Source organism: Phocoena sinus, chromosome X, assembly GCF_008692025.1.
Source record: "Phocoena sinus isolate mPhoSin1 chromosome X, mPhoSin1.pri, whole genome shotgun sequence".
Lineage (NCBI taxonomy): Eukaryota > Metazoa > Chordata > Mammalia > Artiodactyla > Phocoenidae > Phocoena > Phocoena sinus.
Genome location: NC_045784.1, coordinates 95,105,829 through 95,131,781, shown reverse-complemented (window position 1 = coordinate 95,131,781; position 25,953 = coordinate 95,105,829).

Genomic DNA, 25,953 nt, shown 5'->3' with positions numbered 1-25,953 from the left:
ATAACAAAACAGAAACAGACTCACAGATACAGAGAACAAACAAGTGGTTACCAGTGGGGAGAGGGGTGAGAGGAGGGGCAAGATAGGGGAAGGGGATTAAGAGGTACAAACTACTAGGTATAAAATAAGATACAAGGATGTAATGTACAACACAGGGAGTATGGCCAATATTTCATAATAACTTTAAATAGAGAGTATAATCTATAAAAATATTCAATCACTATGCTGTACACTTGAAAGTAATATAATATTATAAATCAACTATACTTGAATTAAAAAAAAAGAATGCAGGCCACAGAACCAAAGTGCTTGGTTGGAATCTTGGTTTATTTGTCACTTATATGCTATGTGACCTTGGGCAAGTAACTTAACTTTCTGAACCACAGTCTCTTATTCTGTCAAATGGAGTTAACAATGACACTGGCTCCCAAGGGTTGTTGGAGGATTATTACAATTCATGTGAAGTGCTTAGAACTATGTCTCACACATTTTACCATCAACATTTACCAAATGTCAGCTGCTATCATATATGATGCTTAAAATCATGGGTTAAACTCAAGAGCTAGCCAGACTGCACCCAAATCCTGGCTCTGCCAGTAAATAACCTTGTAAAATTACTTAACCTCTTAGACCCTCAGTATTTTCCTCTGCAAAATGGGAAGAGTAATGTAACAACCTCAGAGGTTTATTGCAGGTATTACATAAAGCATTCCATGTAAAGGGCTTAGAACAATGCCTGGTACATAGTTAGTATTCAATAATTATTATTTTTCTCCAAGAGTCTTGATGTAGGCCACACTTATTATATTAAGAGCGTTCCCTTTTCTGGCTTTACCCATCCCTACCCTTTGGTGTTTGCCATCTTCTATGGCCCATCTTCATCATTGTTTTTTTCATTTTCTTTTTCTTTATCAAAACCAGCTTTCAGGACCTTTTTCAATGCTGCATAAATGTTTAGCTGTCCTTGAGGCTTTGCAATTTAGCTGAACTGTAAGCTGGAACTAAAGGGAATTTCAGATTTCAGACTGGGGTTGAGTGAAGACTGTGGGGCTTTTTGGGAGGAAGTCAACATGACAGATCCTATTTAGTATTCCACAGTTATTGTGAGAAAAAAGTGAGCTATTAGTACATGCAAAAGTCCAAAAATATTGTGCACGTACCAAATGTCCAACAGAAGGGACTGCCTGTTACCCTGCAGCTTTTCTTGACAACTCACAGATTACAGACAATATTAAATGAATGCTTCCTGTGTGCTGAGCTCTGCATTATCTCAGTTATGCATTACACCAATCCTATGTGGTAGGCATTAACTTCATTTTACATTTTAAAAAATAGGTATATACTTCAAGAAGTTTAATTGATTTATCCCAAGTTCACATAGCTCATAAATGATGGAGCCAGGAATTAGCAAATTTTAAATCCCCTGATCTTTCTACCCTACCACATTTAAACAATTTTTCTTCTCAGAACACAGTGTCATGGAGTACGAATCACTCTGGGGATTCAGAGGTCTGTCTGGTAGCCTGGCAGAAGAAGCAGAGAGACTGCTGAGCATTTTTCTTATTACTGCATCTCCCTGGCCAATCTCTGGCCCTATCCAGCCAAAAGGACTGCAGTGGTGAATACCCTGTTATTCATTTTGAAATGTATGTTCCCGGAGTCCCAACTGGGCCCAGATGGTAGACTAAACTGTGATCCAAGGTGCTGATTTTAGAAGTTTGGTATTTGCACAGATGTGTCTGCAATAATGAAAGAAGGAAACCCAACTGATGATTGAGTAGAGTGTTCCTCCCTTGGGTCCTACGAGACCAGAGTAAGAGCCAGATCAGCATAGTGCTCCTCCCAGCAACTGTGTGTTGGAAATATGTGGCTACTTATCTAACTTCACCTCTGGGATTGAGGCTAGACACCAGTTTATTGTGAAACTGGCTGATAAGATGGGTAAAGTTATGCTTCGTATGTTAAAAATAATTCCTTTCTATGGAGACAGTAAGAACAGATGTCGAGGCATGGGTAATAGACATAGACATAGCTTTTATTGGTTGTTGGCTCCTGTTTTCCAAAGAGTACAGTCGAGACTTTCCCTAATACTTTCTGCAGGTTGAATCCTAGGGGTATGTCTTAAGGAGGGCTTGCTGTTCTTGCAATATAAACATTCCTCAGGATGGAGTTTACGATGGTTTTTTGTTAAATGTAACACTGGTTCATAGGGGATTATGTCTTGGGAGGACGTTGTGACTTCATTGCAATGCATAATTTATCAGTGGTGGATGGAGAACAGTATGGAGGTTCCTTAAAAAACTACAAACAGAACTACCATATGACCCAGCAATCCCACTACTGGGCATATACCCTGAGAAAACCATAATTCAAAAAGAGTCATGTACTAAAATGTTCATTGCAGCTCTATTTACAATAGCCCGGAGATGGAAACAACCTAAGTGTCCATCATCGGATGAATGGATAAAGAAGATGTGGCACATATATACAATGGAATATTACTCAGCCATAAAAAGAAACGAAATTGAGCTATTTGTAATGAGGTGGATGGACCTAGAGTCTGTCATACAGAGTGAAGTAAGTCAGAAAGAGAAAGACAAATACCGTATGCTAACACATATATATGGAATATAAGAAAAAAAATGTCATGAAGAACCTAGGGGCAAGACGGGAATAAAGACACAGACCTACTAGAGAATGGACTTGAGGATATGGGGAGGGGGAAGGGTAAGCTGTGACAAAGCGAGAGAGTGGCATGGACATATATACACTACGAAATGTAAAATAGATAGCTAGTGGGAAGCAGCCGCATAGCACAGGGAGATCAGCTCGGTGCTTTGTGACCGCCTAGAGGGGTGGTATAGGGAGGGTGGGAGGGAGGGAGACGCAAGAGGGAAGAGATATGGGGACATACGTATATGTATAACTGATTCACTTTGTTATACAGCAGAAACTAACACACCATTGTAGAGCAATTATACTCCAATAAAGATATATATAAAAAAAAGAATGACTATTTACCTTTTCCCCAAATATCATGGGATGAGGACCACTCTGAACCAAAAGCCATAGGGACTGTGAGATTCCATGTCATGAACAAAGGTTAACTAACATCTGCTCCCAGACCTCAAGTTGTTTGCAATCTAGTCGAAGAGACAAACATGTCAGTATATTTAATACAAAGCAGAATGAAGTGCATGCTAGGCAGACTTATTAGTGCTAAGTAAAGTGACTTGAAAGTATGGAGGAAGGTTAAGGTAGTTCTGCCTGAGGACACTAGGGAAAGCTTCACAGAAGAGTTAGCCCTTGACCTGGGCCTTGAAAAATGAGTTGAGATTTGATAAAGAAGATGCAAGGAAGGATATTCCAGGCTGAGGGAATCCCATGATCAAAGACACAATATGTGGAAGGAAATGCCATTTTTAATTTTTTTCCCCTTGACAGTAGTGAGTTATATAGCTGTGTCGTCCAAGCACATAGTGTGTGAAGCCACCTGTGGAGGCTGGTAAGTCTGAGTCCAGAAGTAGGGGCTGAGCACTGAACTTCAGTGACACTCACCACTCTATTCCTGGACTTTGTTTTGGAGGCTAAGGGGGAGAAGGTGATGGGGTAGTTGACAGCCCTTCTGTTATGGACTGAATGTGTCCCCTCAAAATTCATATGTTGAAATCCTAATGCCCCAGTGTGATGGTTTTTGGAGGTGGGGCGTTTGGAAGATAATTAGGTCATGAGGGTGCAGCCCTCGTGAATGGGATTAGTGAGTGACCTTATAAGAAGAAACATGAGAGTTTCTTTCCTGTCTCTGCTCTCCACCATGTGAGGATACAATGAAAAGTCATATTTTGTTATAGCAGCCTGAGCTGACTAAGATATATTCTGTTCCCAGGACTGGCCCTTATACTTGGAAAAGTTGAGGATTAGGGAGCCAGCAGGCATCCTTTGGAGCACAGTACAGTTTTGCCATAGAATAAACTCTTGATTATGTAGGGAATCACTAGTTAATTGAATAAATAGCTATAAAATTAAATTTGGTCTAATTATTTCAAACTCCTTACTTGACTCTAGCTGTAACTTTTTTTTTTACATCTTTATTGGAGTATAATTGCTTTACAATGGTGTGTTAGTTTCTGCTTTATAACAAAGTAAATCAGTTATACATATACATATGTTCCCATATCTCTTCCCTCTTGCGTCTCCCTCCCTCCCACCCTCCCTATCCCACCCCTCCAGGCGGTCACAAAGCACCGAGCTGATCTCCCTGTGCTATGCGGCTGCTTCCCACTAGCTATATACCTTACATTTGGTAGTGTATAAATGCCCATGCCTCTCTCTCGCTTTGTCACAGCTTAAACTTCCCCCTCTCCATATCCTCAAGTGCATTCTCCAGTAGGTCTGTGTCTTTATTCCTGTCTCACCCCTAGGTTCTTCATGACTTTTTTTTTTCTAAAATTCCATATATATCTGTTAGCATACGGTATTTGTCTTTCTCTTTCTGACTGACTTCACTCTGTATGACAGACTCTAGGTCTATCCACCTCATTACAAATAGCTCAATTTAGTTTCTTTTTATGGCTGAGTAATATTCCATTGTATATATGTGCCACATCTTCTTTATCCATTCATCCGATGATGGACACTTAGGTTGTTTCCATCTCTGGGCTATTGTAAAACAGAGCTGCAATGAACATTTTAGTACATGACTCCTCTTTTATTTATTTATTTTTTTTGTGGTACGCGGGCCTCTCACTGTTGTGGCCTCTCCCGTTGCGGAGCACAGGCTCCGGACGCGCAGGCTCAGCGGCCACGGCCCACGGACCCAGTCGCTCCGCAGCACGTGGGATCCTCCCAGACCGGGGCACGAACCCGCGTCCCCTGCGTCGGCAGGCGGACTCTCAACCACTGTGCCACCAGGGAAGCCCATAGTACATGACTCTTTTTGAATTATGGTTTTCTCAGGGTATATGCCCAGTAGTGGGATTGCTGGGTCATATGGTAGTTCTATTTGTAGTTTTTTAAGGAACCTCCATACTGTTCTCCACAGTGGCTATATCAATTTACATTCCCACCAACAGTGCAAGAGGGTTTTCTTTTCTCCACACCCTCTCCAGCATTTATTGTTTCTAGATTTTTTGATGATGGCCATTCTGACTGGTGTGAGATGATATCTCGTTTTAGTTTTGATTTGCATTTCTCTAATGATTAATGATGTTGAGCATTCTTTCATGTGTTTGTTGGCAGTCTGTATATCTTCTTTGGAGAAGTGTTTATTGAGGTCTTCTGCCCAGTTTTGGCTTGGGTTGTGTTTTTGTCATTGAGCTGCATGAGCTGCTTATAAATTTTGGAGATGAATCCTTTGTCAGTTGCTTCATTTGCAAATATATTCCCCCATTCTGAGGGTTGTCTTTTGGTCTTGTTTATGGTTTCCTTTGCTGTGCAAAAGCTTTGAAGTTTCATTAGGTCCCATTGGTTTATTTTTGTTTTTATTTCCATTTCTCTAGGAGGTGGGTCAAAAAGGATCTTGCTGTGATTTATGTCATAAAGTGTTCTTCCTATGTTTTCCTCTAAGAGTTTGATAGTTTCTGGCCTTACATTTAGGTCTTTAATCCATTTTGAGCTTTTTTTTTTTTTTTTTTAGCAGTACTTGGGCCTCTCACTGTTGTGGCCTCTCCCGTTGCGGAGCACAGGCTCCAGACGCGCAGGCTCAGCGGCCATGGCTCACGGGCCCAGCCACTCCGCGGCACGTGGGATCCTCCCGGACCGGGACACGAACCCGTGTCCCATGCATCGGCAGGCGGACTCTCAACCACTGCGCCACCAGGGAAGCCCCATTTTGAGCTTTTTTTGTGTGTATGGTGTTAGGGAGTGATCTAATCTCATACTTTTACATGTACCTGCCCAGTTTTCCCAGCACCACTTATTGAAGAGGCTGTCCTTTCTCCACTGTACATTCCTGCCTCCTTTATCAAAGATAAGGTGACCATATGTGCGTGGGTTTATCTCTGGGCTTTCTGTCCTGTTCCATTGATCTATCTTTCTGTTTCTGTGCCAGTACCATACTGTCTTGATTACTGGAGCTTTGTAGTATAGTCCGAAGTCAGGGAGCCTGATTCCTCCAGCTCCGTTTTTCATTCTCAAGATTGCTTTGGCTATTTGGGGTCTTTTGTGTTTCCATACAAATTGTGAAATTTTTTGTTCTAGTTCTGTGAAAAATGCCAGTGGTAGTTGGATAGGGATTGCATTGAATCTGTAGATTGCTTTGGGTAGTAGAGTCATTTTCACAATGTTGATTCTTCCAATCCAAGAACATGGTATATCTCTCCATCTATTTGTATCATCTTTAATTTCTTTCATCAGTGTCTTATAATTTTCTGCGTACAGGTTTTTTGTCTCCTTAGGTAGGTTTATTCCTAGATATTTTATTCTTTTTGTTGCAATGGTAAATGGGAGTGTTTTCTTGATTTCACTTTCAGATTTTTCATCATTAGTGTATAGGAATGCCAGAGATTTCTGTGCATTAATTTTGTATCCTGCTATTTTACCAAATTCATTGATTAGCTCTAGTAGCTTTCTGGTAGCATCTTTAGGATTCTCTATGTATAGTATCATGTCATCTGCAAACAGTGACAGCTTTACTTCTTCTTTTCTGGTTTGGATTCCTTTTATTTCCTTTTCTTCTCTGATTGCTGTGGCCAAAACTTCCAAAACTATGTTGAATAAGAGTGGTGAGAGTGGGCAACCTTGTCTTGTTCCTGATCTTAGTGGAAATGCTTTCAGTTTTTCACCATTGAGGACGATGTTGGCTGTGGGTTTGTCATATATGGCCTTTATTATGTTGAGGAAATTTCCCTCTATGCCTACTTTCTGTAGGGTTTTTATCATAAATGGGTGTTGAATGTTGTCGAAAGCTTTCTCTGCATCTATTGAGATGATCATATGGTTTTTCTCCTTCAATTTGTTAATATGGTGTATCACGTTGATTGATTTGCATATATTAAAGAATCCTTGCATTCCTGGAATAAACCCCACTTGATCATGGTGTATGATCCTTTTAATGTGCTGTTGGATTCTGTTTGCTAGTATTTTTTTGAGGATTTTTGCACCTATGTTCATCAGTGATATTGGCCTGTAGTCTTCTTTCTTTGTGACATCCTTGTCTGGTTTTGGTATCAGGGTGATGGTGGCCTCGTAGAATGAGTTTGGGAGTGTTCCTCCCTCTGCTATATTTTGGAAGAGTTTGAGAAGGATAGGTGTTAGCTCTTCTCTAAATATTTGATAGAATTCGCCTGTGAAGCTCTCTGGTCCTGGGATTTTGTTTGTTGGAAGATTTTTAATCACAGTTTCAATATCATTGCTTGTGATTGTTCTGTTTATATTTTCTGTTTCTTCCTGATTCAGTCTTGGCAGGTTGAGCATTTCTAAGAATTTGTCCATTTCTTCCAGGTTGTCCATTTTATTGGCATAGAGTTGCTTGTAGTAATCTCTCACGATCTTTTGTATTTCTGCAGTGTCAGTTGTTACTTCTCCTTTTTCATTTCTAATTCTATTGATTTGAGTCTTCTCCCTTTTTTTCTTGATGAGTCTGCGTAATGGTTTATCAATTTTGTTTATCTTCTCAAAGAACCAGCTTTTAGTTTTATTGATCTTTGCTATCGTTTCCTTCATTTCTTTTTCATTTATTTCTTATCTGATTTTTATTATTTCTTTCCTTCTGCTAACTTTGGGATTTTTTTGTTCTTCTTCCTCTAATTGCTTTATGTGCAAGGTTAGGTTGTTTATTCGAGATGTTTCCTGTTTCTTAAGGTAGGATTGTATTGCTATAACCTTCTCTCTTAGAACTGCTTTTGCTGCCTCCCATAGGTTTTGGGTCATCGTGTCTCCACTGTCATTTGTTTCTAGGTATTTTTTGATTTCCTCTTTGATTTCTTCAGTGATCACTTCGTTATTAAGTAGTGTATTGTTTAGCCTCCATGTGTTTGTATTTTTTACAGGTCTTTTCCTGTAATTGATATCTAGTCTCATAGCGTTGTGGTCGGAAAAGATACTTGATACAATTTCAATTTTCTTAAATTTACCAAGGCTTGATTTGTGACCCAAGATATGATCTATCCTGGAGAATGTTCCATGAGCACTCGAGAAAAATGTGTATTCTGTTGTTTTTGGATGGAATGTCCTATAAATGTCTTAAGTCCATCTTATTTAATGTATCATTTAAAGCTTATGTTTCCTTATTTATTTTCATTTTGGATGTTCTGTCCCTTGGTGAAAGTGGGGTGTTAAAGTCCCCTACTATGTATGTGTTACTGTCGATTTCCCCTTTTATCACTGTTAGTATTTGCCTTATGTATTGAGGTGCTCCTATGTTGGGTACATAAATATTTACAATTGTTATGTCTTCTTCTTGGATCGATCCCTTGATCATTATGTAGACAAGTCCTTCTTTGTCTCTTCTAATAGTCTTTATTTTAAAGTCTATTTTGTCTGATATGAGAATTGCTACTCCAGCTTTCTGTTGGTTTCCATTTGCATGAAATATCTTTTTCCATCCCCTTACTTTCAGTCTGTATGTGTCTCTAGGTCTGAAGTGGGTCTCTTGTAGACAGCATATATATGGGTCTTGTTTTTGTATCCATTCAGCCAATCTGTGTCTTTTGGTGGGAGCATTTAGTCCATTTATATTTAAGGTAATTATCGATATGTATGTTCCTTTTCCCATTTTCTTAATTGTTTTGGGTTCGTTATTGTAGGTCTTTTCCTTCTCTTGTGTTTCTTGCCTAGAGAAGTTCCTTTAGCAGTTGTTGTAAAGCTGGTTTGGTGGTGCTGAACTCTCTCAGCTTTTGCTTGTCTGTAAAGGTTTTAATTTCTCTGTCAAATCTCTATGAGATCCTTGCTGGGTAGAGTAATCTTGGTTGCAGGTTTTTCTCCTTCATCACTTTAAATATGTCTTGCCAGTCCCTTCTGGCTTGCAGAGTTTCTGCTGAAAGATCAGCTGTTCACCTTATGGGGATTCCCTTGTGTGTTATTTGTTGTTTTTCCCTTGCTGCTTTTAATATGTTTTCTTTGTATTTAATTTTTGACAGTTTGATTAATATGTGTCTTGGCGTATTTCTCCTTGGATTTATCCTGTATGGGACTCTCTGTGCTTCCTGGACTTGATTAACTATTTCCTTTCCCATATTAGGGAAGTTTTCAACTATAATCTCTTCAAATATTTTCTCAGTCCCTTTCTTTTTCTCTTCTTCTTCTGGAACCCCTATAATTCGAATGTTGGTGCATTTAATATTGTCCCAGAGGTCTCTGAGACTGTCCTCAGTTCTTTTCATTCTTTTTTCTTTATTCTGCTCTGCAGTAGTTATTTCCACTCTTTTATCTTCCAGGTCACTTATCCATTCTTCTGTCTCAGTTATTCTGCTATTGATCCCATCTAGAGTAGTTTTCATTTCATTTATTGTGTTGTTCATCGTTGTCTTTTTCATCTTTAGTTCTTCTAGGTCTTTGTTAAATGTTTCTTGCATTTTTCCATTCTATTTCCAAGGTTTTGGATCATCTTTACTACCATAATTCTGAATTCTTTTTCAGGTAGACTGCCTATTTCCTCTTCATTTGTTAGGTCTGGTGGGTATTTATCTTGCTTCTTCATCTGCTGTGTGTTTTTCTGTCTTCTCATTTTGCTTATCTTACTGTGTTTGGGGTCTCCTTTTTGCAGGCTGCAGGTTCATAGTTCCCATTGTTTTTTGGTGTCTGTTCCCAGTGGCTAAGGTTGGTTCAGTGGGTTGTGTAGGCTTCCTGGTGGCGGGGACTAGTGCCTGTGTTCTGGTGGATGAGGCTGGATCTTGTCTTTCTGGTGGGAAGGTCCACGTCTGGTGGTGTGTTTTGTGGTGTCTGTGGACTTATTATGATTTTAGGCAGCCTGTCTGCTAGTGGGTGGAGTTGTGTTCCTGTCTTGCTAGTTGTTTGGCATAGGATGTCCAGCACTGTAGCTTGCTGGTCGTTGAGTGAAGCTGGGTGCTGGTGTTGAGATGGAGATCTATGGGAGATTTTCGCCATTTGATATTATGTCGAGCTGGGAGATCTCTCGTGGACCAGTGTCCTGAAGTTGGCTCTCCCATGTCAGAGGCACAGCCCTGACTCCTGGCTGGAGCACCAAGAGCCTTTCATCCACACAGCTCAGAATAAAAGGGAGAAAATGTAGAAAGAAAGAATTAGTAGAAGTAGAAGTAGAAAGAAAGAAAGAAAGAAAGGAGGGAGGGAGGGAAGGAGGGAGGATGGAAGGAAGGAAAAAAAGAAAGAAAAATGGTAAAGTAAAATAAAGTTATTAAAATAAAAAAATAATTATTAAGAGGAAAAAAGAAAAAAAGAATTAAAAACAAAACATAACAAAAGAAAACAAACAAACAAAAAACGGATGGATAGAACCCTAGGACAAATGGTGGAAGCAAAGCTATACAGACAAAATCTCACACAGAAGCATACACATACACACTCGCAAAAAGAGGAAAAGGGGAAAAAATCATAAATCTTGCTCTCAAAGTCAACCTCCTGAATTTGGGATGATTTGTTGTCTATTCATGTATTCCACAGATGCAGGGTATATCAAGTTGATTGTGGAGCTTTAATCCGCTGCTTCTGAGGCTTCTGGGAGAGATTTCCCTTTCTCTTCTTTGTTCTTACATCTCCCAAGGGCTCAGCTTTGGATTTGGCCCCGCCTCTGCGTGTAGGTCGCCGGAGGGCGTCTGTTCTTTGCTCAGACAGGACGGGGTTAAAGGAGCCGCTGATTCGGGGGCTCTGGCTCACTCAGGCCGGGGGGAGAGAGGGGTACGGAGTGCGGGGCGAGCCTGCAGCGGCAGAGGCCAGCATGATGTTGCAACAGCCTGACGCGCGCCGTGCGTTCTCCCGGGGAAGTTGTCCCTGGATCCCGGGACCCTGGCAGTGGCGGGCTGTACAGGCTCCTCAGAAGGGGGATGTGGATAGTGACCTGTGCTCGCACACAGGCTTCTTGGTGGCGGCAGCAGCAGCCTTAGCGTCTCATGCCCGTCTCTGGGGTCCGCGCTTTTAGCCGCGGCTCGTGCCCATCTCTGGAGCTCCTTTAAGCAGCACTCTTAATCCCCTCTCCTCACACCCCAGGAAACAAAGAGGGAAAAAATAAGTCTCTTGCCTCTTCGACAGGTCCAGACTTTTCCCTGGACTCCCTCCCGGCCAGCCGTGGCGCACTAACCCCCAGCAGGCTGTGTTCACGCCACCAGCCCCAGTCCTCTCCCGGCGCTCTGACTGAAGCCCGAGCCTCAACTCCCAGCCCCGCCCGCCCCGGCAGGTGAGCAGACAAGCCTCTCGGACTGCTGAGTGCCGGTCAGCCCTGATCCTCTGTGCGGGAATCTCCCCGCTTTTCCCTCTGCACGCCTGTTGCTGTGCTCTCCTCCACGGCTCCGAAGCTTCCCCCTCCGCCACCCGCAGTCCGCGAAGGGGCTTCCTAGTGTGTGGAAACCTTTCCTCCTTCACAGCTCCCTCCCACTGGTGCAGGTCCCGTCCCTATTCTTTTGTCTCTGTTTTTTCTTTTTTCTTTTGCCCTACCCAGGTACGTGGGGGGGATTTCTTACCTTTTGGGAGGTCTGAGGTCTTCTGCCAGCGTTCAGTAGGTGTTCTGTAGGAGTTCCACGTGTAGATGTATTTCTGGTGTATATGTGGGGAGGAAGGTGATCTCCGCGTCTTACTCTTCTGCCATCTTCCCGGAAGCCCCCCTTCCTGTACCTTCTTAAAAGAAAAACGCATTTGTCTTTTGTTTATACTGCATCCTCCTACACCTTTCAAGTGAAGGTAAAAAGATCAAATGGTGGCCCAGAGCAGAAACAAGGATTCTGGAAAATCACAAAATGTGTATGATGATTTGCTGGTGCATCAAAGGGGATAAGTGTAGCATCCAACACACACCCGTGTCAGACCGGAAGCATGGCCCAATAGTGTATCTCTGATTGCCCTCCAAAGAGTTTAGGAAACGATGATGTTTCCTGAACTTGGGTTATTTGAAAGATCCTTTAAATATGGATTCCTGGTATAAAAATCAATGTTAGAGTTGTCAATAAAGCTGAAGTGTTCTTTAGGAAGATTGACCATATTCATTAGTGCCAAGCATTAATACCTAAGTATTACAGAGTATTACTTGTAAAGTGAGTATTTGAATGAAGGGGCTACCTATTTACAGCAGTGTAGTAGTAGTCTGGATTAATTGTATGTTAAAGTTATAGACAGATTTATACATTGTTTTTTGAACATGGTAATATAATTTGATTCTTTATGATCAAAAAATAATGAATGAGAGTTTTGACAATTTCACATGAAAATCGTCACAGTGGAGTTCTATCTTACTCAGGAGTCGGATTCTTAATTCAGTAGATAAGGCAAAAATCACTGTGACACTATTTTTTTTTTTTTTTTTTTTGGCGGTACACGGGCCTCTCACTTTTGCAGCCTCTTCCGTTGCAGAGCACAGGCTCCGGACGTGCAGGCTCAGCGGCCATGGCTCACAGGCCCAGCCACTCCGCAGCATGTGGGATCTTCCTGGACCGGGGCATGAACCCATGTCCCCTGCATCGGCAGTCAGACTCTCAACCACTGAGCCACCAGGGAAGCCCACTGTGACACTGTTGTCTACCCAATATCTACTTTCTTCTTCCTCCTTAGTGACAGAGATTTTTCCTGGATAGTAATATGCTCATCCTAAATTACATTTCTCAGCTTCCATTTCAGCTAGGAACAGTTAATGAGACCTAAAGTGGACCTTGTTAGGAGGGACTTGCAGGAAAGCAATTTAAGATTGGACAGACTGCTGGTGAGTCCCATATTGCCCTCTCTACCTCTCATATTTCCTGTGTGGGATGTGAACTTGATGGCTGGTGCTCTAGTAGCCATTTTGAACCTTGAAGTAACCTTAAGGATGGAAGCAGCACTAAGGATGGTAGAGCAGAATTAGGAGCCTGGGTCCCTGTTGACACTTAAGGCCATTATATCATCCCTGCACTGCCTGTCTCTAGACTACTTTCATATGAGTGGGTAATTTCTTGTTTTTTAAAATGCTATAGTTAAGTCTCTGTTATTAGTAGCTGAATGCACTTCCTGATACAATTTTCCATAATCCAAATCACCTTAAAAAAACAACCTGGGAAGGTACCATGTTAGAGACCAACATATCTTTCAACAAGACAATTTTGCCTCCAGCACTGGAACACATTACTATTCCTATGGTTGAGCACTGGATTTACACATAATTCTGTGAAATTATCACACTATAGAAGTCACATGATATTTAAAAAGAAACAAGAGAGTCACATTTTCCATATCCCATTCACTCTGGATGCAGGCTCATTGAATGAGGTGGGATATGTTGCCAGAATTAGCAAATAACAACAAATAGAAGCCAAGTTAAATTTGAATATTAGATAAAGAACCAATATACATTTTAGTATAAGTATGTTCTATGTAATAATTATACTACAAATTTTGTTTTTGTATCTGAAATTCAAATTTAACTTGTCCTATATTTTATTTGACAACTCTAGATGGGGGACAGAATTACTATTTAAATACTTAAATATTTAAATTTAAGTATTTAAGTATTACTTTATTTATTTAAATACTTAAGTATTTAAATAAATACTTAAATATTTAAATACTATTTAAATGATCATTCTCCTTTGCCTATTTATTTCTGCTAGTTCCTTCTTTTTCCTTCTTTTCTTTTCCTATCATACAGTTGAATTTATTTAAGTTAAAGATGTATCTAAGACTCGGTCAATTAGGTTCCAGTGCTGATGAAGGGGAAAATGATAAGAATGACATAAATGTCAAAACAAGGGCTTCCCTGGTGGTACAGTGGTTGAGAGTCTGCCTGCCGATGCAGGGGACACGGGTTCGTGCCCCGGTCTGGGAAGATCCCACATGCCGCGGAGCGGCTGGGCCCGTGAGCCGTGGCCGCTGAGCCTGAGCGTCTGGAGCCTGTGCTCCTCAACGGGAGAGGCCGCAACAGTGAGAGGCCCGCGTACCGCAAAAAAAAAAAAAAAAAAGAAAAGAAAAGAAAAGTCAAAACAAGGCAAAATTAAGCAATGCATTTTTAAAGAGAAGTATACATAGTTGTCAAAATTATAAACAATAGCAAGGAAATAATTAACATAAGATCCAGGATTGTGGTCAACCGTGCGGGTGGAGAGGTACTATAGAAGGTACACTAAGGGCTTCTAAGGTATTGGTAATTTACTATATTTTAACCTGCATGGTAGATACAGGAGTGGTTGCTTTATTTTTTTATTATTAATCCTTAACCTGTAGGCATGTTTAATCTCTTTGGTGTGAATAATGCATTTCACAATAAAAATGAAAAACAATGCCTTTATAACCCAAATTTATCATATCCTAAAATTATTCGCTGTTTGTAGACTATCTGCCCAAGTGCAGCCTTTATGACACATTTTTTCTAACTCAATGAAAATGAAAGTTTTTAATTATATTAATTGCCATTTAATGTTGAAATCAAACTTTTGTTTTCTTGTTCAGGTGTGTTTGCCAATTTGCAGATGGGCCAGTTTCTATAAATAGATGTTCTTGTTTTACATAAAGCATAGATATAAATTGCCTAACTGCGCCTTATATTTTAACACATAATAGCTGTGGGACAGGTACCAACTGGATAGATGCCATTTGTTAAGTGGCTGTGATATATACCAATCTCTGCTGCTGAATCAGAGGTGGCCTATGCAAAATTGCATTTGCACCATTCAACCTTGAAATTGGCCGTAAGGCGCAGGCTCCTACGGAAGTAATATGTCAAACTTCAGATATTACATCACATTTTTGGGAAAACATGAAGAGTGTCCAACAGACACTCCTAGTAGATCAAGTCCTTGATTTGATATTTTAGTAGGATTTGATACAATGCCCTTTGCTGTGTGCTGAGGCATTAGGAAGCATACTGTAGGAGCATAATAAAGATATCTTTTATATGCACAAATCGTTTGTCTGTTCTAAACCCCAGTTTGCGCTTCAATAAATATGAAGGGTTTAACTAAGTGATGCTAGTATGTTTTGATTCCATAATTTCCATTTGTCAAAGCATCTTTACATGCATTATTCCATTTGATTTCCCAACAACTTTCTGAGGTAGTTAAGGCAAAATATTGCTATCCTCAGTTTAAAGCTGAGGAAACTAAGGCATGCAACTCCGAGGCATGGACTCCAAGGCATGCAATTCATTTTAAGCAAATGGACCAGTGGGATAGACTAGAGATCTCAGACACAGACCAACACTTATATTGAAAGTGTTATAGAATACCTGATGTATAACAGAAGTACAATAGCATTACAGAACAGTGGGGCAAGCTTGGACTATTTAATAAATAGTGCTGAAATAAATAATTACCCATATGGAAAAAATGAAATTGGATCCCTACTTCACACTATATACAACAATCAATTCTAGATGGTTTAGGGGCTTACAAAAGACAAAATTTTAGAATAAAATACAGGAGAATGTTTTTGTAACCTACTAGCAGGGAAGGATTTCTTCAACAGGACAAAAGGTTTACACCATGAAAAGGAAAATATTAAGTTTGACTGCATTAAAGTATAATTATAAAATAAAAACCAAGTGGATGGATTAAGAAATCAAGGCTTAAGTATATTGTTTGAATTTTAAAGTTCACTTATGAAAAAACTAAAGACTATAACAACAATTTCAAGGGAGAGAGAAGGGGAGGTAGAATTAATGAATTAGGGTCCCGGCTGCATCTTGTCTTGAGAGAAGACAAAGGAGCCAAATTCATCATCTTTCCTCGTGGGCAGCCTCAAAGGTTACAGATTACAGTTAAGAAACCAAGAACTAGGTTAATGGAATAACCTCAAAAGTCCCAAACACAGAAAAGTCAAAGGTCTGAAGGAATGTGTCTTGGAGCAAGGGGCAGGCAGGGAACATTTTACTTTTTATTTTGTACCATTCTGAACTGCTTGAATTTTTATTTCATGTTTATATATTTCCTATATAATAAAAAATACCTTAATTCAATGAAGAGGACAAATGTGACTAGGTTGGAGGCTTTGAACTCATGTTCTAATCAGAACTCCCTATGTTATACAAGATGATCAAGTTGGCAGGGCAGATATTAAGCATTGCATCTGTTAAGTCTGGACAGTTCATTGCATTTTTGAAATAAGACAGAACCAGGTTGGAAAGTGTTTAAATCCTTCTCTCAAGTCTTCTCTGTTTACATGATTCATAGGGAACAGATGGCCCAGCTGTCTGTATTTAAGAGAAGTGGGTGGTTCCTGGTTTGCAATCAATGAAGCAATAAGGACAACAATTTTAAGTAAACTGGACCCCATAAAATGTTGTTTTAATTTGTGAATGAGATGGAGGCACAAAGAGAAGGTAGGCTGATTGGAGTCTAATCTGCAACATATTCAGGAAAGGGTCTTGAACACTGAAGCAGCTAAAAACCTCACTAACCCTCCCTCTCCAATATGCTGGGGAAAGGAACTTTGTCCTTGAGTGCTCTCAGACGTACGACCCAACCAATGTAACAGTGTGGCTGTCATTTTGTTCAAAATCCCCATATTCCTTTCTCATCAAGGCCCAGGAAACATTACTGCTGCTTAGAATTGGCTGACCTTGAGAGCTGGGGAGAAGAGAGATCTTTATTTCTACCTCCCAATACCCTTAGCATGTTGAAGTGTTATTTGAATACACTTAACCCACTCCCTTCTGAGAATGCCTCTTCGTGCCTTCTCTCAAATTCCTGTTGAATAAATGTGGAAAAGGAAGGAGTTGCAAGGATTAAGAGCAATGATGAAAATACATCTTGCTCACTTTGGAACATATAAATACATTCATACCATTCTTAAGGTGCCTTTTATTTATTGAGTATTTAAAATGTCTTATCAGCATGCCAATAGCATTTTAAAAGGGCAGGTTCTCAGTTGGTAATGTGTGCCTAATGGCCCAGTTTGTTCAATATGGAGCTACATATTTCAGCTGTGTCTATATGATTGCAGCAGATTTGTTCACTTCAATTGACCACATCTTGGTAGGATGGTCAGCATTCAGCTGGATGGTGAATAGCAAGGGATGGAATTATGAAAGCCGTCTACTTTTTCTGGGCTTTCCGCCTTAGACTGACGTTGGGATATTGCAGAAAGAACTCCTTTAGAGGGGAGAGCAGCTCTTCCCAATCGCAAGGATCTTAGTCCATGAACTATAGATGTGGAGGAGGTCTGACTGCTGGATAACATTTAAACTTCCTATCCTGTCACTTCCTGCTGCTTCTTCCATATACCCTGTACTCAAGCCACATTGGACTATTAGTGGCTCTCAGTGAGCCTGTTACCACCTTCTTAGGGGGTATTTGGAAATGTGTTGTATTGATTTTGGTTGTCAGAGCATGGAGGACTCAACTGGCATTTATGGGTGGGAACTGGGGAGGTTAAACAACTTGTAATGTACAGCATAGAATTGTCCCACTCAGTGGAGTGCTCCATTGAGACATACTGGACCAGTTCGCAAGAAGGTAACTTTAAAAAAATAACTTTACTCACATGTGTAAAGTTATAATATACATAATGTATATTAATGTTAAAATTTACATACAAAAATATACATACATTAATGTTAAAAATATACATACTCACAGTGTATGTATGTATAATTTATATACTATATATACAATTCACCCATTTGAAGTATATAATTCAGTGGATTTTAGTAAGGGCCTTGCTTTTTTATGCCTCCATATCTCTGCTCAACTTCTGCCTATGATCTTTCTGACTATAATCTCCTTTCCTCTCTTGTCCACCTGAATATGTAAGACTAATTCTAAAAATCCCAGCTTAAATGACATCTTTGATGCTTTTTCAGGTTACCCAAAAAGACTTTGCTTCTGTAAGGCAGGAACTGGCAAACTTTTTCTGTAAAGGGCCAGGTAGGAAATATTTTTGGTTTTGCAGATCATGGTCTCTATTGCAGCAAATCTGCCGCTATTGCACAAAACTATTCGTAAACAATAAGTAAATGAAAGGGTGTGACTATGTGCCAATAAAAGTTTATTCACAAAAACTGGTGGCGAGCAGTTTGCAAACCTCTTCACCAAATCACTTTGTTCATACTTTGGTTATATCACTCAACACACTGTAATGTATTTAGTAGTATATATGTTTGCCTCCTCCGTGAGACGTGAATACCTTTTTCACTGTGGTAGCTGCAATTATTAATACAGTGCCTGGAACATAGTAGGTGATCAATCCAAACTGGTTGCTTGGATGAATGCTGTTGCAGAAAGGCCTGGGAGCAGTATTTCTAGCTTGCTACCAAAATAACCAAACCTTTTGGCTGTGTCTAATGCAATTCACCTTGTATAAAAACTTATCCTTTGTAGCAAATCGTAGCTTTTGGCATCAAATCTTAAGTCCCTTGATTTGGCCAGTTCTGGAGAAATTTTATACTACTAGATCATAGAAACAAATTACAATCAGGATACTTAACTGCCTGACACATAGAAGCCATTGAATGTTTCTAAGCAGGGCTTGCACCCTTCAACTGACTACTGAACCCCCCACTCAAAATTGTCTTGATATTTTACAGTTTCACACTTCTGCATGACCTGCCTTACCACTAGTGGAGGTTAAATTTGTGATTCCCTACTTAGAATGGGGAACCACTGAGGTAGTGATGGCAAATAGGCACTTTTACAAAATATTTCTAATGGCACTGGGAAGAGTGAAGAGAAAGATGGAGGTAAGAACATCAGTCAGAATGCTATTTCAGTGATTCAAACAAGAGACAATAAGGAGTCCATCAACTGATGAATGGATAAACGAAATGTGGTATATCCATACAATGGCATACTATTCAGTCATAAAAAAGAATGAAGCACGAATTCATGCTACAACATGGATTAGCATTGAAAAAAGTATGCTAAGAAGTCAGTCATAAAAGACCACATATTATATGATGCCATTTATATGAAATGTCCAGAATGGGCAAATTCATAAAAACAGAAAGTAGATTAGTGGTAGCCAGGTCCTTGGGGAGGGGAGAATGGGGAGTGACTGCTAATGGGTATGGGGTTTCTTTTGGGGGTGATGAAAACATTCTAAAATTAAATTGTGAGGATGGTTGTAGAACTCTATGAATATACTAAAAACCATTGTATTGTGTACTATTTATTAAAAAATTTCTTTTTTGGCCTTACCGCATGGCATATGAGATCTTAGTTCAAAAGACACTCAGGGACATGTAAATGAAGCAGATTTAATTCAGGTGAAGGTACTCTGAAACAGAGTATACCCATAAGTAAAGCAGTAAGAGTTCTTGGCATATAGTAAGTACTCGAGATATATTAACTGTAAATATTTTTACCCTCTCCTATACCTGGGGTTTTCTCTAGAACTTTCTGGATTTGGTGCTCTTTTCCATCTTTATCATGTCAAGTGTGTTAGAGCATTAAACTTCAATTTAGGAAACTTGAATTTTAGATCTTGATTTACCACATGCTGTGTGACTTTGGGCAAGTTGATTTACTTCCCTGGACCTTAATTTCCTCATCAGTAGATTCTGGGAGTTGACTAGAACTGTGTTTTTCAAATTGTGCTATGCAGCTGCTTCAAGGTCCAAAGATATGGAGGAGGTGTTTCTTTTTTCTTGCTCTACCGGGTTCTACTGATATTTGTTTTATATATTGGAATTCTGAACAAAAGTTTGCTTGGAGAAAGAGTTCTGTGGAGCAGCTAGCTACTCTAAATAAGGTCAAGACATCTAGTTTACAAGAGGTCTATATCAGAGTCCTGAGAAAAATTATGCATAGCTCATTAATGTGATGAAGTGAATAGCATGTCCTTCGGAGTCATGGGCCTGGCTTTGAATCTTAGCTCCGCACATCTCTAGCTGTGTGAGCTTGGCCAATCACTGTACTTTTATGAGCTTCAGTTTCCTAATCTATAAAATGGGGGTATAATACAAACCTCAATAGAGTTGTTGTAAAGATAGAATTAGTCCAGATGAGGCTAACGCAGTGGTCTGCAACCTTGGCTATGCCTCAAAAAGCACCTGGAAACCTTTTTTTTTTAAATGTGAATACTTATGCCACATTTCCAGAGACTCTTATTCAGTAGCTCTGGGGTGGGACTGGGCCATCTAGATTTTGAAAAATCATCCCTTTAGTAATTCTGATTCACAATCGTGATTGAGAACCACTTGGGTAGGTATTCTGGGCAGGTTAAAGAACAGGATAGGTGTCAATAAAGAGATAAAAATAGCAATTATTAATCAACAATACACATAACTGCTCCTGTTAAAGATATTAAACAGCTAAATCCGTCAGCATTAAAGACCTTTTCAATGTTTTCAGGCAGCCTGCTTTGGAAGTTTTGCAATCTTTCATCTCATTAACTTTCCCTTTCTCTTGGGTCTTGTTTGGCTGTTCTGTCATTCAGAGTGATGGTGATACTTAACAGTAGGTATAGTTACCACCCCTGCAAACTGCATAGTGTTTCTTTGTGGAGGGGAGGGAGGAGAATGGTGCCGAGGATGTTGGGATGGAAACCCTAAGGGAAAAAGCTTAGAATAAGGAGTGTGTTTCCAAAAGCTCCAGCAGAGCCATGCATCTGCAAATCAGTTACACGCCAGCCAGGTGGAACTTCACTGCAGAATCTGTCACTGCAGAATCTGTTGTCTGCAGTGGGTTTGCTTGTGGATCAAGGCATGTCCATCTCACAACTGTGTGTGTTGACCCAACGCTGAATTTCACCAACTGTGAAACTGACAGGGCAAGAAAGACACCGTCTACTCAGTTGGCTGAGGCTGACCTATATCAAGGGGCTCTCTTTCTCCATTAATTTGTTTAGAGCATCCCAAATTTTAAACTCCATCTTAATGCTTATCTTCTCATTAATCTCTTAACTACTGTCCTCTCGGCAAAGAAACACCAAGACAGAGCAATCATTAGTCTTGGTCAGACTGCTCTGTAGGTGTAACACAGAGAGAAGAGGCTTCCTCAGAGGAGATATCAACTGGGAAGTTTTACAGAGGCTCAATAGACAACTTCCAAAGCTCTGATTCTCACTTTCATTTAAAATCTAATGCTTCAAGGCCTTATGCTTCCTTTTTTTTTTAAAATTAATCTATTTATTTTTGGCTGTGTTGGGTCTTCGTTGCTGCGTGCAGGCTATCTCTAGTTGCGGTGAGCAGGGGCTACTCTTCGTTGCGGTGCAAGGGCTTCTCATTGCAGTGGCTTCTCTTGTTGTGGAGCACGGGTTCTAGGTGCGCTGGCTTCAGTAGTTGTGGCATGCGGGCTCAGTAGTTGTGGCTTGTGGGCTCTAGAGCGCAGGCTCAGTAGTTGTGACACACGGGCTTAGTTGCTCCATGGCATGTGGGATCTTTGCAGACCACGGCTCGAACCCGTGTCCCCTGCATTGGCAGGTGGATTCTTAACCACTGCGCCACCAGGGAAGTCCCAAGGCCTTATGCTTCTGAGTAGGTGGGCTTTTGAAGCTGTGACAATATTCCCTGTCATGGATGACTTTACATTTAGTATGTAGCCAAAGCAGTAAGGGCAAAGTAGTGTATGATCTGAAGGGCACCAAGAAGCTCCCCTCTTTTCCCAAACCTTCCTTCCAAAAAAATTCATCACATCACTTAGTTTTAAATTTTTCCTGGATCAGAAATTAAATTAAATGAATCTGTTCTTCTTTTAAAATGCAGAGTCCTGAGATCATTCAAGAGCTTTCAGTCATCCCTACCTTAGCTTGAATTAATGCAGTCAGGTTGCTTTACACCAGTGTTGGATCCGCACTATAAACACCAGGAATTTTAATGATAAGCAGGGAGAATGGGAGCCTAGTTTGTAAACATGGGGGATGGAAGAACTTCTTGGTGGAGAGGAATGAAACAGTGGCCAACCAGAGAAGAGAATTTGGGAGAGGAGAACAAGGGGGTTGAGTGTACAATCCTAGGTTTCAAAAGAAACGAATACACTTCTTTTCAGGTTCACATTAAACTCTCACCAGTACTTACTAGCCTTTGGCTCCATAAATTATTTTGAATTATTGTCAGCAGCAGACAGAGGAAATCATTTTCATCAGAATATCTCAAATATTCATAGAAGCATCAGAGCCTTCCTCTAAGTTTGGACTACAAGGCTTCTGCTAGTTTTCATTGCCTTTGACTTTTACCCACTCTTCTGCTTCCACATGGCTGTGCCTACATCCAATACCCAGGTTACTCTGCTTAGCAACACTTTGCTGACACAAGGGATCTGTTGCTGTTTGGCTTTTTCTCCCGTGGCCTTTTTTTTAAAAAAGAATTATTTGTTTATTTATTTTTGGCTGTGCTGGGTCTTCGTTGCTGTGCGTGGGCTTTCTCTAGTTGCGGTGAGGGGGGGCTACTCTTGGTTGCGGTGTGCGGGCTTCTCATTGCGGTGGCTTCTCTTGTTGCGGAGCACAGGCTCTAGGCACGGGGGCTTCAGTAGTTGTGGCACGTGCGCTCAGTAGCTGTGGCGTACGGGCTTAGTTGATCCGCGGCATGTGTGATCTCCCGGACCAGGGCTCGAACCCGTGTCCCCTGCATTGGCAGGTGGATTCCTAACCACTGCGTCACCAGGGAAGCCCTCTCCCGTGCCCTTTTGTTTCTTAGGTTTTCCATGCTGGGGAATGAGCGATTTGAGGAGGGAAGATTTCCCATTTAGGGCTTTATCCCTTAAACTCCATTTAAATGCTCAAGTGTCCTAAAGTCCACATCCCCTGAGTTAAGAAATGGACTACGTAGCAGAGAGTGCAGGGGTGGGGGCTACACAGCAGTTTTTCCTAAATGGTTTCGCTAGACGTCTTCCTAGGGGCTAGGGAATGAACTAGGACGGCCTGTTGAGGGCCCCTACAAGGCTCCTGATCCTTTGGTTCCAAGAGAAATTGCTCTGTTTCTTTTTCAGGCTGTCATTATAAGGTTGGATGCCCTGATTCCAAGTCTGCTCCTAACTGCAGCAGTTTCAGTAATAACTTCCCTGAGCTCTAGCTTCTAGAAAACTGACGGCAGGCAGCGCTTTACTAGCAATCAACCCAAAGCAATCCCCCTAGAACCAGAGGCCATCAGGAATCAGACTGTGTCTGAGAGGACTGGAGGCAGGCACAGCATGGATGTGCTTATACAGCTCTGCCTCTCTCCCCTAGTTGTTTCCCTCAATAATAAGCTAAACCTAGGAGCAGAGAGAAATAGACTCCTAAGGGAAAAAAAATGATGCAATGTCATTGCACTGTTTTCCCATGAAACCATTATCCCAAGCGATCTACATGTTTTCTGTTTAACTAAGAAGGGCCTTACTTTTCACGATGTCAATTTTTTTTTTTTTTTAAACATCTTTATTGGGGTATAATTGCTTTACAATGGTGTGTTAGTTTCTGCTTTATAACAAAGTGAATCAGCTATACATATACATATGTTCCCATATGTCTTCCCTCTTGCGTCTCCCTCCCTCCCACTCTCCCCATCCCACCCTTCCAGGCTGTCACAAAGCACCGAGCTAATATCCCTGTGCCTTGCGGCTGCTTCCCCCCAGCTATCTACCTTACTACGTTTGTTAGTGTGTATATGTCCATGACTCTCTCTCTCGCCCTATCAAAACTCACCCCTCCCCCTCCCCATACCCTCAAGTCCGTTCTCCAGTAGGTCTGCGTCTTTATTCCTATCTTACCCCTAGGTTCTTCATGACATTTTTTTCCCTTAAATTCCATATATATGTGTTAGCATACGGTATTTGTCTTTTTCTTTCTGACTTACTTCACTCTGTATGACAGACTCTAGGTCTATCCATCTCATTACAAATAGCTCAATTTCATTTCTTTTTAAGGCTGAGTAATATTCCATTGTGTATATGTGCCACATCTTCTTTATCCATTCATCCGATGATGGGCGCTTAGGTTGTTTCCATGTCCTGGCTATTGTAAATAGAGCTGCAATGAACATTTTGGTACATGACTCTTTTTGAATTTTGGTTTTCTCAGGGTATATGCCAAGTAGTGGGATTGCTGGGTCATATGGTAATTCTATTTGTAGTTTTTTAAGGAACCTCCATACTGTTCTCCACAGTGGCTGAACCAATTCACATTCCCACCAGCAGTGCAAGAGTGTCCCCTTTTCTCCACACCCTCTCCAGCATTTATTGTTTCTAGATTTTTTGATGATGGCCATTCTGACTGGTGTGAGATGATATCTCATTGTAGTTTTGATTTGCATTTCTCTAATGATTAATGATGTTGAGCATTCTTTCATGTGTTTGTTGGCATTCTGTATATCTTCTTTGGAGAAATGTCTATTTAGGTCTTCTGCCCATTTTTGGATGGGGTTGTTTGTTTTTTTGTTATTGAGCTGCATGAGCTGCTTGTAAATTTTGGAGATTAATCCTTTGTCAGTTGCTTCATTTGCAAATGTTTTCTCCCATTCTGAGGGTTGTCTTTTGGTCTTGGTTATGGTTTCCTTTGCTGTGCAAAAGCTTCGAAGTTTCATTAGGTCCCATTTGTTTATTTTTGTTTTTATTTCCATTACTCTAGGAGGTGGGTCAGAAAGGATCTTGCTGTGATTTATGTCATAGAGTGTTCTTCCTATGTTTTCTTCTAAGAGTTTGATAGTTTCTGGCCTTACATTTAGGTCTTTAATCCATTTTGAGCTTATTTTTGTGTATGGTGTTAGGGAGTGATCTAATCTCATACTTTTACATGTACCTGTCCAGTTTTCCCAGCACCATTTATTGAAGAGGCTGTCCTTTCTCCACTGTACATTCCTGCCTCCTTTATCAAAGATAAGGTGTCCATATGTGCGTGGGTTTATCTCTGGGCTTTCTATCCTGTTCCACTGATCTATCTTTCTGTTTTTGTGCCAGTACCATACTGTCTTGATTACTGTTGCTTTGTAATATAGTCTGAAGTCAGGGAGCCTTATTCCTCCAGCTCCTTTTTTCGTTCTCAAGATTGCTTTGGCTATTCGGGGTCTTTTGTGTTTCCATACAAATTGCGAAATTTTTTGTTCTAGTTCTGTGAAAAATGCCAGTGGTAGTTTGATAGGGATTGCATTGAATCTGTAGATTGCTTTGGGTAGTAGAGTCATTTTCACAATGTTGATTCTTCCCATCCAAGAACATGGTATATCTCTCCATCTATTTGTATCATCTTTAATTTCTTTCATCAGTGTCTTATAATTTTCTGCATACAGGTCTTTCGTATCCTTAGGTAGGTTTATTCCTAGATATTTTATTCTTTTTGTTGCAATGGTAAATGGGAGTGTTTTCCTGATTTCACTTTCAGATTTTTCATCATTAGTATATAGGAATGCCAGAGATTTCTGTGCATTAATTTTGTATCCTGCTACTTTACCAAATTCATTGATTAGCTCTAGTAGTTTTCTGGTAGCATCTTTAGGATTCTCTATGTATAGTATCATGTCATCTGCAAACAGTGACAGCTTTACTTCTTCTTTTCCGATTTGGATTCCTTTTATTTCCTTTTCTTCTCTGATTGCTGTGGCTAAAACTTCCAAAACTATGTTGAATAAGAGTGGTGAGAGTGGGCAACCTTGTCTTGTTCCTGATCTTAGTGGAAATGCTTTCAGTTTTTCACCATTGAGGATGATGTTTGCTGTGGGCTTGTCATATATGGCTTTTATTATGTTTAGGAAAGTTCCCTCTATGCCTACTTTCTGGAGGGTTTTTATCATAAATGGGTGTTGAATTTTGTCAAAAGCTTTCTCTGCATCTATTGAGATGATCATATGGTTTTTCTCCTTCAATTTGTTAATATGGTTTATCACATTGATAGATTTGCGTATATTGAAGAATCCTTGCATTCCTGGAATAAACCCCACTTGATCATGGTGTATGATCCTTTTAATGTGCTGTTGGATTCTGTTTGCTAGTATTTTGTTGAGGATTTTTGCATCTATGTTCA